Source organism: Heptranchias perlo, unplaced genomic scaffold, assembly GCF_035084215.1.
Source record: "Heptranchias perlo isolate sHepPer1 unplaced genomic scaffold, sHepPer1.hap1 HAP1_SCAFFOLD_700, whole genome shotgun sequence".
Classification (NCBI taxonomy): Eukaryota; Metazoa; Chordata; class Chondrichthyes; order Hexanchiformes; family Hexanchidae; genus Heptranchias; species Heptranchias perlo.
This window is the reverse complement of record NW_027139730.1, coordinates 27,917-41,237: the sequence shown is the minus strand read 5'-3', so window position 1 is coordinate 41,237 and position 13,321 is coordinate 27,917. Positions and strand designations below refer to the sequence as shown.

At 46.0% G+C, this 13,321-nt stretch overlaps 2 non-coding genes across 2 annotated transcripts; both read left to right on the top strand.

Annotated features, from left to right (window-relative positions):
• The first annotated feature begins 357 nt into the window (after positions 1 to 357).
• On the top strand, positions 358 to 430 carry trnak-cuu (transfer RNA lysine (anticodon CUU)). Its single transcript has one exon. It is a non-coding gene; the product is annotated as a tRNA-Lys (tRNA).
• Positions 431 to 11,087: 10,657 nt separating this feature from the next.
• Positions 11,088 to 11,172, top strand: trnak-uuu (transfer RNA lysine (anticodon UUU)). The gene is given in 2 exon segments: positions 11,088 to 11,124; positions 11,137 to 11,172. It is a non-coding gene; the product is annotated as a tRNA-Lys (tRNA).
• Positions 11,173 to 13,321: the final 2,149 nt, after the last annotated feature.

Here is a 13,321-nt window from a genome sequence, read left to right as displayed (position 1 = left end):
GATGTGGATTGAGGCTCAATTCAAATTTACAAGACTGATATTGACAGATCTTTTTTCGGTTCGGGTCCCAAGGGATATGTTTCCAATGCGGGGAGATCGAGTTGAGTTACAGACCACCTCATGATCTAATTGAATGGGACAGCAGAAAGAGGGGCTGAGTGGCCCTCTCCTGTCTCGATGTTCCTCTCCTGCTCAGCGCGGTGCTGGAGGACGGGTAAAAGGCATCAGACTGACTCCAGAATGAAAAGCGAGTGCACAGAAGGAACGACGCTGGGATTGTCAGACAAACTGAACCCCTGCAGCAAAATCAACAGCTGGCTCTCTACAATAATAGGATGGGAAAGGGCAATGCAGGCGGCCTGGCTAGCTCAGTCGGTAGAGCATGAGACTCTTAATCTCAAGGTCGTGGGTTCGAGCCCCACGCTGGGCGTTTCGTGTTCCATTTCTCAAACTGGGTGATAAAAGGTCCAAAGTGCGACCTCTGATCTCCAGTTCATGAAATCCAGTTATATGAACAGACACAACACTGAGCTGTGTGAAAGGAAACCGTGAGCGTTGCCAAATATCCAGCCCCTCCCGATTCTATCTTCTCATTCCCTCCACATGGGACACGGACAGATTATCGGATCAACCGGTTTCATTTTTTGCTGTTATTAAATGTGTTGATGCCTTCAAAATGTCAGATTTAGAAGATGCCAACTCTGGATCCATTCGCCTCTCTGATACCTCCGGAGACCCCCTTACCCTCTTTGATTCTCCCTGAGCTCCTTATCTTCTCCGATATGGTCCGAGAGTCCATTATCCTTTTTGAACCTTGTCAGCGCTCTTTACACTCTCTGATACCCGCAAAATGCTCCTTACCCACTGTTACTCCCTGAGTCCTCTTACGCTCTCTGATACCCTCTGACACTCCCTTCCCCTCTCTGAGATCCCCTTACACTCTCTGATATCCTCCGACAGTCCTTTCCCCTCTCTGAGATCCCCTTATACTCTGTGATACTCTCTGACAGTTCCATCCCCTCTCTGAGATCCTCTTGCGCTCTCTGATACCCTCTGACAATCCCTTCCCTTCTCTGAGAACCCCTTACACTCTGTGATACTCTCTGACAATCCCTTCCCCTCTCTGAGCCCTCTTACGCTCTCTGATACCCTCTGACAATCCCTTCCCCTCTCTGAGCCCTCTTACGCTCTCTGATACTCTCTGACACTCACTTCCCTTCTCTGAGATCCCCTTACACTCTCTGATACTCTCTGACAACCCCTTCCCTTCTCTGAGAACCCCTTACACTCTGTGATACTCTCTGACAATCCCTTCCCTTCTCTGAGCCCTCTTACGCTCTCTGATACCCTCTGACACTCCCTTCCCCTCTCTGAGCCCTCTTACGCTCTCTGATACCCTCTGACACTCCCTGCCCCACTCTGAGCCCTCTTACACTCTCTGATACTCTCTGACAGTCCCTTCGCCTCTCTAAGATCCCCTTACACTCTCTGATACTCTCTGACAATCCCTTCCCTTCTCTGAGATCCCCTTACACTCTGTGATACTCTCTGACAATCCCTTCCCTTCTCTGAGCCCTCTTACGCTCTCTGATACCCTCTGACACTCCCTTCCCCTCTCTGAGCCCTCTTACGCTCTCTGATACCCTCTGACAATCCCGTCGCCTCTCTAAGATCCCCTTACACTGTCGGATGCCCCCTGACACTCCCTTCCCCTCTCTGAGATCCTCTTACGCTCTCTGATACCCTCCGACACTCCCTTCCCCTCTCTGAGATCCTCTTACGCTCTCTGATACCCTCTGACACTCCCTTCCCCTCTCTGAGCCCTCTTACGCTCTCTGATACCCTCTGACACTCCCTTCCCCTCTCTGAGATCCTCTTACGCTCTCTGATACCCTCTGACAGTCCCTTCGCCTCTCTAAGATCCCCTTACACTCTCTGATACGCTCTAATAGTCTCTTCCCCTCTCTGGGATCCCCTTGCCCCACCGGATCGCCACTAAAAAGCCATTAGACTCCCTGAACCCTTCTCAGAGCACATTACCCTTCCTCATACCCAAGTACGATGTAATTTCACAGGATGATCGATCGGCTTGTGTTCAGAATGAGATCCACAGTTTGTACGGCCCATGCTGCTTCCGCCTCTCCCACTCCGAGAGCCCAAGAGGCGGTCGGAACCAATCTCGCTCCTATAAACTCGGAGAGTAAGTATGAGTGCGCTGTTGTTTCATATACTGTGGGTGTGTATATATGAGTGCGATGTTTATATATGAACTGTGAGAGTGTATATATGTGTGCGATGTTTATATATGAACTGTGGGTGTGTATATATCAGTGCGATGTTTATATATGAACTGTGGGTGTGTATATATGTGTGCGATGTTTATATATGAACTGTGGGTGTGTATATATGAGTGCGATGTTTATATTTGAACTGTGGGAGTGTATATATGAGTGCGATGTTTATATATGAACTGTGGGTGTGTATATATGTGTGCGATGTTTATATATGAACTGTGGGTGTTTATATATGAGTGCGATGTTTATATATGAACTGTGGGTGTGTATATATGTGTGCGATGTTTATATATGAACTCTGGGTGTGTATATATGAGTGCGATGTTTATCTATGAAGTGCGGTAATGAACAGGAGGAGCAGGGCTTCGGAGGGGTTATATTTTCTTGGAAGACAATGGCGCAAAGTTGCATTTGCTCTGGGGTCCAAATACTCAGTTGGAATTGCATTGGACTGAAGATTTAAAGGTCCTTGGTTTAATCCCGGGTTCGGCAGTTTTTGGTTATTTAGTTTCTTCTTCTTTAGGTCCATTCTAGCATTTATTTACAGAGAAATTTTATTCCCACCACTGAAGGTTTGGGGATGGATTAGAGAGACATCAAGGATGGGACATATTTATATCGTCTTTATTTGGTTTTTATTTCTCTGTTACCTTCTGCCTTTTTCTCTTGGTTTTGTCTCTCTCGGTGCCGGGTGACTATTTGATTTGATGCATTTGTCCTGAACTGATGCCTTTTCCACATCTCGGGGCGGTCAGACCCGCTCTGTCTGTCTGTTGCTGCTGATGATCATTGATGGGAACAGGCCGCGAGTTAAACATTTCTCTGCAAACCGGAGAAAGACAAATCAAAAGAAAGACGTGTTTCTCCGGCCCAGGGGTAAAGTTACAATGTATGTTATTCAAAAAACTGTCCCCATGAATTTGTCTGTGAATCTGTTTGTAAAGCTTGGGTTTTAAAAGTTCCGAAAACCCAAAATACAGCCCCTTAACAGCCCATACAGGAATCAAACCCACGATTCCAACATCATGGTGTGTTTTAAGCAAGTCAGCTGACCAGCCGTTACGAACATCCCAATCATCGTTTTTTTTTTAACCTATACTAGTTTGAAGTGATTTCTGCACACGGACCCCTAAATCTCTCTGGCCCTCCACAGTTCCCAGCTTCTCACCATTTAGAAAATACCCTGTTCTATCCTTTTTTGATCCAAAGTGGATGACCTCCAGAAAAAGTGACTAAAGTAGTGGAATCATAGAATCATAGAAGTTACAACATGGAAACAGGCCCTTCGGCCCAACATGTCCATGTCGCCCAGTTTATACCACTAAGCTAGTCCCAATTGCCTGCACTTGGCCCATATCCCTCGATACCCATCTTCCCCATGTAACTGTCCAAATGCTTTTTAAAAGACAAAATTGTACCCGCCTCTACTACTGCCTCTGGCAGCTCGTTCCAGACACTCACCACCCTTTGAGTGAAAAAATTGCCCCTCTGGATCCTTTTGTATCTCTCCCCTCTCACCTTAAATCTGTGCCCCTCGTTATAGACTCCCCTACCTTTGGGAAAAGATTTTGACTATCGACCTTATCTATGCCCCTCATTATTTTATAGACTTCTATAAGATCACCCCTTAACCTCCTACTCTCCAGGGAATATAAAGTCCCAGTCTGTCTAACCTCTCCCTGTAAGTCAAACCATCAAGTCCCGGTAGCATCCTAGTAAATCTTTTCTGCACTCTTTCTAGTTTAATAATATCCTTTCTATAATAGGGTGACCAGAACTGTACACAGTACTCCAAGTGTGGCCTCACCAATGCCCTATACAACTTCAACAAGACATCCCAACTCCTGCATTCAATGTTCTGACCAATGAAACCAAGCATGCTGAATGCCTTCTTCACCACCCTATCCACCTGTGACTCCACTTTCAAGGAGCTATGAATCTGTACTCCTAGATCTCTTTGTTCTATAACTCTCCCCAACGCCCTACCATTAACGGAGTAGGTCCTGGCCCGATTCGATCTACCAAAATGCATCACCTCACATTTATCTAAATTAAACTCCATCTGCCATTCATCGGCCCACTGGCCCAATTTATCAAGATCCCGTTGCAATCCTAGAAAGCCTTCTTCACTGTCCACAATGCCACCAATCTTGGTGTCATCTGCAAACTTACTAACCATGCCTCCTAAATTCTCATCCAAATCATTAATATAAATAACAAATAACAGCGGACCCAGCACCGATCCCTGAGGCACACCGCTGGACACAGGCATCCAGTTTGAAAAACAACCCTCGACAACCACCCTCTGTCTTCTGTCGTCAAGCCAATTTTGTATCCAATTGGCTACCTCACCTTGGATCCCATGAGATTTAACCTTATGTAACAACCTACCATGCGGTACCTTGTCAAATGCTTTGCTGAAGTCCATGTAGACCACGTCTACTGCACAGCCCTCATCTATCTTCTTGGTTACCCCTTCAAAAAACTCAATCAAATTCGTGAGACATGATTTTCCTCTCACAAAACCATGCTGACTGTTCCTAATCAGTCCCTGCCTCTCCAAATGCCTGTAGATTCTGTCCCTCAGAATACCCTCTAACAACTTACCCACTACAGATGTCAGGCTCACTGGTCTGTAGTTCCCAGGCTTTTCCCTGCCGCCCTTCTTAAACAAAGGCACAACATTTGCTACCCTCCAATCTTCAGGCACCTCACCTGTAGCGGTGGATGATTCAAATATCTCTGCTAGGGGACCCGCAATTTCCTCCCTAACCTCCCATAACGTCCTGGGATACATTTCATCAGGTCCCGGAGATTTATCTACCTTGATGCGCGTTAAGACTTCCAGCACCTCCCTCTCTGTAATATGTACACTCCTCAAGACATCACTATTTATTTCCCCAAGTTCCCTAACATCCATGCCTTTCTCAACCGTAAATACCGATGTGAAATATTCATTCAGGATCTCACCCATCTCTTGTGGTTCCGCACATAGATGACCTTGTTGATCCTTAAGAGGCCCTACTCTCTCCCTAGTTACCCTTTTGCCCTTTATGTATTTGTAGAAGCTCTTTGGATTCACCTTTGCCTGATCTGCCAAAGCAATCTCATATCCCCTTTTTGCCCTCCTGATTTCTCTCTTAACTCTACTCCGGCAATCTCTATACTCTTCAAGGGATCCACTTGATCCCAGCTGCCTATGCATGTCATATGCCTCCTTCTTATTTTTGACTAGTGCCTCAATCTCCCGAGTCATCCAAGGTTCCCTACTTCTACCAGCCTTGCCCTTCACTTTATAAGGAATGTGCTTACCCTGAACCCTGGTTAACACACTTTTGAAAGCCTCCCACTTACCAGACGTCCCTTTGCCTGCCAACAGACTCTCCCAATCAACTTCTGAAAGTTCCTGTCTAATACCATCAAAATTGGCCTTTCCCCAATTTAGAATTTTAACTTTTGGGCCAGACCTATCCTTCTCCATAGCTATCTTAAAACTAATGGAATTATGATCACTGGTCCCAAAGTGATCCCTCACTAACACTTCTGTCACCTGCCCTTCCTTATTTCCCAAGAGGAGGTCAAGTTTTGCCCCCTCTCTAGTCGGGCCATCCACATACTGAATGAGAAATTCCTCCTGAATACACTCAACAAATTTCTCTCCATCCAAGCCCCTAATGCTATGGCTGTCCCAGTCAATGTTGGGAAAGTTAAAGTCCCCTACTATTACCACCCTATTTTTCTTGCAGCTGTCTGTAATCTCCTTACATATTTGCTCCTCAATTTCCCGTTGACTATTTGGGGGTCTGTAGTACAATCCTATCAAAGTGATCTCTCCCTTCTTATTTTTCAGTTCTACCCATATGGACTCAGTGGGCGAACCCTCGGATATATCCCCTCTCACTACTGCCGTGATGTTCTCCCTAATCAAGAACGCAACTCCCCCTCCTCTCTTACCTCCTGCTCCTGGACAGGGGAATGTCAATGGATGTTATTTATATGGACTTCCAGAAGGCATTTGATAAGGTCCCACATAAGAGACTGTTAGCTAAGATAGAAGCCCATGGAATCGAGGGAAAAGTACGGACTTGGTTAGGTAGATGGCTGAGCGAAAGGCGACAGAGAGTAGGGAGAATGGGTAGGTACTCACATTGGCAGGATGTGACTAGTGGAGTCCCGCAGGGATCTGTCTTGGGACCTCAATTATTCACAATATTTTTAATGACTCAGATGAAGGCATAGAAAGTCTCATATCCAAGTTTGCCGATGACACAAAGATTGGTGGCATTGTAAGTAACACTACTTACAATGCCACCATGAAAACATAAAATTACAAAGTGATATTGACAGATAAGGTGAATGGGCAAAACTGTGGCAACTCATGGACCAGCATATTCCTCACTCTACCATTACCAACAAGCCAGGGGATCAACCCTGGTTAAATGAGGAGTGTAGAAGAGCAGGCCAGGAGCAGCACCAGGCGAACCTAAAAATGAGGTGCCAACCTGGTGAAGCTACAACTCAGGAATACATGCGTGCTAAACAGCGGAAGCAACATGCTATAGACAGAGTTAAGCGATTCCACAACCAACGGATCAGATCAAAGCTCTGCAGTCCTGCCACATCCAGTCGTGAATGGTGGTGGACAATTAAACAACCAACGGGAGGAGGGAGCTCTGCAAAAATCCCCATCCTCAATGATGGCAGAGTCCAACACGTGAGTGCAAAAGACAAGGCTGAAGCGTTTGCAACCATCTTCAGCCAGAAGTGCCGAGTGGATGATCCATCTCGGCCTCCTCCCGATATCCCCACCATCACAGAAGCCAGTCTTCAGCCAATTCGATTCACTCCACGTGATATCAAGAAACGGCTGAGTGCACTGGATACAGCAAAGGCTATGGGCCCCGACAACATCCCAGCTGTAGTGCTGAAGACTTGTGCTCCAGAACTAGCTGCGCCTCTAGCCAAGCTGTTCCAGTACATCTACAACACTGGCATCTACCCGACAATGTGGAAAATTGCCCAGGTATGTCCAGTCCACAAAAAGCAGGACAAATCCAATCCGGCCAATTACCGCCCCATCAGTCTACTCTCAATCATCAGCAAAGTGATGGAAGGTGCCGTCGACAGTGCTATCAAGCGGCACTTACTCAATAATAACCTGCTCACCGATGCTCAGTTTGGGTTCCGCCAGGACCACTCGGCTCCAGACATCATTACAGCCTTGGTCCAAACATGGACAAAAGAGCTGAATTCCAGAGGTGAGGTGAGAGTGACTGCTCTTGACATCAAGGCAGCATTTGACCGAGTGTGGCACCAAGGAGCCCGAGTAAAATTGAAGTCAATGGGAGTCAGGGGGAAAACTCTCCAGTGGCTGGAGTCATACCTAGCGCAAAGGAAGATGGTAGTGGTTGTTGGAGGCCAATCATCTCAGCCCCAGGACATTGCTGCAGGAGTTCCTCAGGGCAGTGTCCTAGGCCCAATCATCTTCAGCTGCTTCATCAATGACCTTCCCTCCATCATAAGGTCAGAAATGGGGATGTTCGCTGATGATTGCACAGTGTTCAGTTCCATTCGCAACCCCTCAGATAATGAAGCAGTCCGAGCCTGCATGCAGCAAGACCTGGACAACATCCAGGCTTGGGCTCATAAGTGGCAAGTAACATTCGCGCCAGATAAGTGCCAGGCAGTGACCATCTCCAACAAGAGAGAGTCCAACCACCTCCCTTGACATTCAACGGCATTACCATCGCCGAATCCCCCACCATCAACATACTGGGGGTCACCATTGACCAGAAACGTAACTGGACCAGCCATATAAATACTGTGGCGACAAGAGCAGGTCAGAGGCTGGGTATTCTGCGGCGAGTGACTCACCTCCTGACTCCCCAAAGCCTTTCTGACATCTACAAGGCACAAGTCAGGAGTGTGATGGAATACTCTCCACTTGCCTGGATGAGTGCAGTTCCAACAACACTCAAGAAGCTCGACACCATCAGGGAAAAAGCAGCCCGCTTTATTGGCATCCCGTCCACCACCCTAAAGATGCACTCCCTTCACCTCCGGTGCACAGTGTGTGTACCATCCACAGGATGCACTGCAGCAACTCGCCAAGGCTTCTTCGACAGCACCTCCCAAACCCGCGACTTCTACCACCTAGAAGGACAAGAGCAGCAGACACATGGGAACAACACCACCTGCACGTTCCCCTCCAAGTCACACACCATCCCGACTTGGAAATATATCGCCGTTCCTTCATCGTCGCTGGGTCAAAATCCTGGAACTCCCTTCCGAACAGCACTGTGGGAGAACCTTCACCACATGGACTGCAGCGGTTCAATAAGGCGGCTCACCACCACCTTCTCAAGTGCAATTAAGGATGGGCAATAAATGCCAGCCTCGCCAGCGACGCCCACATCCCACGAACGAATATAAAAAAAGGTTTTGGAGTCCTCACCGCCAAAATTGCAAACACCTTATCTACATCTGACCGAGCAAACCCTTGCATAATCTTAAAGTCCCACATCAGGTCACCCCTCAGTCTTCTCTTTCCTATGGAAAAGAGCCCCAGTCTGTTCAAACTTTCAATATGGGGAAGTGTGAACTTTGGACCGAAGCAAGATAGATCAGAATATGTTCTAACTGGTGAGAAGCTGGGAACTGTGGAGGAGGAAAGATGTTTACGGGTCCAAGTACAAAATCACTAAATGTCAGTGGACAGTTTCAAAAAAAAATTCAAAAGGCCAATGGAACTTTAGCCTTTATCTTAAGGGAGCTGGAATTCAAAGGGGTGGAAGTAATGTTCCAGTTATATAAACTCTGCTGAGACCACATTTCGAGTCCTGCATTCAGTTCTGGGCACCACACCTCAGGGAGGATATATTGGCCTTGGAGGGGGTGCAGTGCAGATTCACCAGAATTATACCGGGGCTAAAATGGTTAAATTATGCGGACAAGTTGCAGAGAACAGGTTTGTATTTCCTTGTGTATAGAAGATTAAGTGTTGATGTATTCGAGTTGTTGAAGGTGATTAAATGAGCCAATGGTGTGTGTGTGAGCTGTGAGACAGCTTGAAATCCCAATCCTCTCCACCACTGGGGACTGAGTCTTCCAACATACAGGGATTTTCACTCGTGCAAGTTTCATCCACATTTTCTGCTCTTCATTTCTCCGACCTACTTGTTGCGCTTTTCCCTTCAATTCAGGACTTACAGGAAAAACTCGATTCTGCCGTAAATCTTCGGGTCACATGGAGAGAATTCAAATAATTGAAATCGACCCTTATCAACCCCAATATCGTCACCGACACGTTTGACGATTGCAAAGCGGCTTCTATCGCGGTTTTACTGCACAACTCGTTCAAAGATACTGTCGGGAATTGGAGGGTCTTTCAAGTCATGACACGAACATCACAGTCCGCACTGCCGTTTTCCCCAAGATGCTTCAGATTCATGGGGAGTGATTTCGGTCTGGCGGTTAAATCCGTTCCCTCTTTACTAAAAATACTAAAAGTCCCGCCTTTGAACCCGGGACTTTTAGTATTTTTGATAATCGATACCAAACTGGTTTGTCCTGTGCTGCACATTACTTTCTAAATATTACAGATAAGCGGAGCACTTGAGCTGTCACAGCTGTGACTTTGACTTTTCTCCCTCTCCTCTCGATCTCCCCGGCAACTGCCACTAACCACAATCTTCTCTCACACTTCTCCATCAGGAAGTTCCGAGCCTCGGTTTTCAGATGAAATAACGCCCATCTCTCCAATCACCGACAGCCCAGAGAGAGTTTCTTAGTTTCAGCTCCCACTTTGCCCAAATCCTCAAAGTAGCATGAAAATAATTGTCCTTAAGTTAATAATAATATCATTAAAAGTTCTTATTGTCTGGGGTTTTGTTTCAGATTCCACGGCTTTTAAAGGTCACTGCGGATGTTTAACGAATCGCCTCTTGTTTGGCGGTTTCTGTGTGGGAAAGATCAGGAAGTGATAATTGAGAGACCGAGGATGAAGCTGTTTGATGGGAGCACTGGGGACACAGACCGTGCGCGGCTCCAGTGGAGCAATCGGTCAGCGCGCGTTATTTCTACAATAATTATACACTCGAGAAATGCTGGGGTTGTGAGCTCCAGCGCCATCTAAAGTAGTTGAACCTTCTAAACATTTTGACTGGAGTTCAAGGTACAACCAGTTCCACAACACATCGACTTCTTCATGTCCCCATGTGGGCACTGAGACTCCTCTGGCCTCCCGTCTTGCAATAGCAGGTGAGAGTTTATTTGTTTATAGGAGGGAGAGGGGGCGATTGGCGAGAGCTGAAATGGTAAAGCGGCCGGCACGACATCTTTAAATCTAAAGAACCAAACACACAATTCTTCTTTCCGTGAAGCAGGGATTCATCGGTTTGAAGTGTCGTGTAGGGAAAATTCGGGAGGCAGATCTGCTGCCTGGTGTCACGGTGTAACGGGTGAAATTATTCAGCTTTCAATTGTTGATCGGCTGAAATGTCGAGAGGCCTTTCCCAGCTCCCGTGTGGAACAAGTTCAGCTTTTGAGCCATTGGGTAAAGTGTATTTTTTTAATTGCTGCGAACGAATGACAAGACATTTTGTACAAACAAGAAGAATTGTAAACTCACGAGTTCGCTGTCCATGTTTCTTACATCATGTTCAACAGAAACAAGGATTCTCCTCAACACGTTGCTGAAAATTGTAAAAAGGAATTCTCCCCTTCATCCCCATCGACAGGGATAATTCAGAGTCCCACCATGAATCTGTATGATGGAAACCAATCCAACAGCGAGCCTGGATAGCTCAGTCGGTAGAGCATCAGACTTTTAAAACAAGTAGTGATCTGAGGGTCCAGGGTTCAAGTCCCTGTTCAGGCTAAAAGTTTTAAAACAGCTGGCAAGTTCTGCTTTTCCAGCGGACCAACATCAACGAAAGGAGCAAGAGTTGGCCATTCAGTCCCTCGAGCCTGCTCCGCCATTTGACAGCGTCATCGCTGATCTTCGGCCTCAACTCCACTTTCCCGACCTATCCCCATATCCCTTGAGTTCCTTTGTTTCCAAAATTCTATCTCCCTCAGTTTTGAATCTATTCAATGGCTCAGCATCCACAGTCCTCTGGGGTGGAGAATTCCAATGGTTCACAACCCTCTCAGTGAAGAAATTATTCCTCATCTCTGTACCAAATGGCCGGCCCCTTATCTTGAGATTATAACCATTAGTTCTGGACTCTCCAGCCAGGGGAAACAGCATCCCAGCATCTACCCTGTCAGGCCCTCTCACAATTTTACATGTTTCAATGAGAACACCTCATTATTGTAAACTCCAGAGAATATAGGCCCATTCTGCTCAATCTCTCCTCACAGGACAACCTTCTTATCCCCGGAATCAATCTAGTGAACCTTTGTTGCACCCACTCTAAGGCAAGTGTATCGTTCCGCAGGTAAGGAGATCAAAATTGTACACAGTACTCCAGATGTGGTCTCACCAAAGCCCTATATAATTACAGCAAGACTTCCTTTTCCTTGTACTCCAACCACCTCGCAATAAAGGCCAACATACCATTTGCTTTCCTAATTGCTTGCTGCATCTGCATGTTAACTTTCTGTGATCCGTGTACAAGGACACACAAATCCCTCTGAATACCAACATTTCATACTCTCTCACCTTTTAAAAGATATTCTGCTTTTCTATTCTTCCTACCAAAGTTAATAACCTCACATTTCCCCACTTTATACTTCATTTCCCAACTTCTAGCCCACTCACTTAACCTGTCTGTATCACTTTTCATCCTCTTTGTGTCCTCCTCACAGCTTACTTTCCCACCTCGTTTTGTATCGTCAGCAAACTTGGACACATTACACTCGGTCCCCTCATCTAAGTCATTAATATAGATTGTAAATATCTGAGGCCCAAGCACTGATCTTCACGGCACCCCACTAGTTACAACCTGCCAACCCCAAAATGACCTGTTTATTCCGACTTTCTGTTTTCTCTCCGTCAACCAATCCCCAATCCATGCTAATATATTACCCACAATCCCATGAGCCCTAATCTTGTTCAACAAACTTTTGTGTGGCACCTTATCGAATGCCTTTGGAAAATCCAAATATTCTATATCCACTGGTTCTCCCTTATCTACCCTGATATCAACACCCTCAAAACCTCAAATAGATTTGTCAAACACGATTTCCCTTTCATAAAACCGTGTTGCATGTGCCTAATCATATTATGATTTTCTAAGTGCCCTGTTACCACGTCCCTAGTAATAGATTCTCGCAATTTCCCTACTACTATTGTCAGGCGAAAGGTTCTGTAGTTCCCTGTTTTCTCTCTCCCTCTTTCTTGAATAGCAGGGTTACATTTGGTACCTTCCAATCCATGGGGATCTTTCTAGAATCATGGGAACTCTGGAAGATAAAACCAGTGCATCCACTTTCTCTGCAGCCACCTCTTTTTAAACCCTAGGATGTCGGCCATCAGGTCCAAAGAATTTCTCAGCTTTTAGTCCCATTAATTCCTCCAGTACTTTTTCTTTACTAATCTTAATTGCTTTAGGTTCCTGTACATTTCCAGCACCCTGTACATTTGTAGCATGACTTCACTGCTTTTATGCTCCATCCCCCGAGACATAAAAGCCATTATTCCGTTTGCCTTCCTGATTACCTGCTGCACCTGCATGTTGAATTTTGTCTTTCTTGCACGAGGAAACCCAGATCCCTCCGTACTGCAGCATTTTGTAGTATTTCTCCATTCAAATAAAAAAACAAAATATTTTTTTCCTCCCAAAGTGAATGACTTCACATTTTCCCACATTATATTCCATCTGCCAATTTTTTGCCCATTCGCTTAACCTGTCAACATCCCTTCACAGACACGTTGTGTCCTCATTGCAACTTGCTTTTCCACCTATCTTTGTACCATCAGCAAATCTGGCCACAAGACACTCTGTTCCTTCATCCAAGTCATTGATATACATTGTAAATAATTGAGGCCACAGTCCTGATCCCTGCAACACCCCACGAGTTAT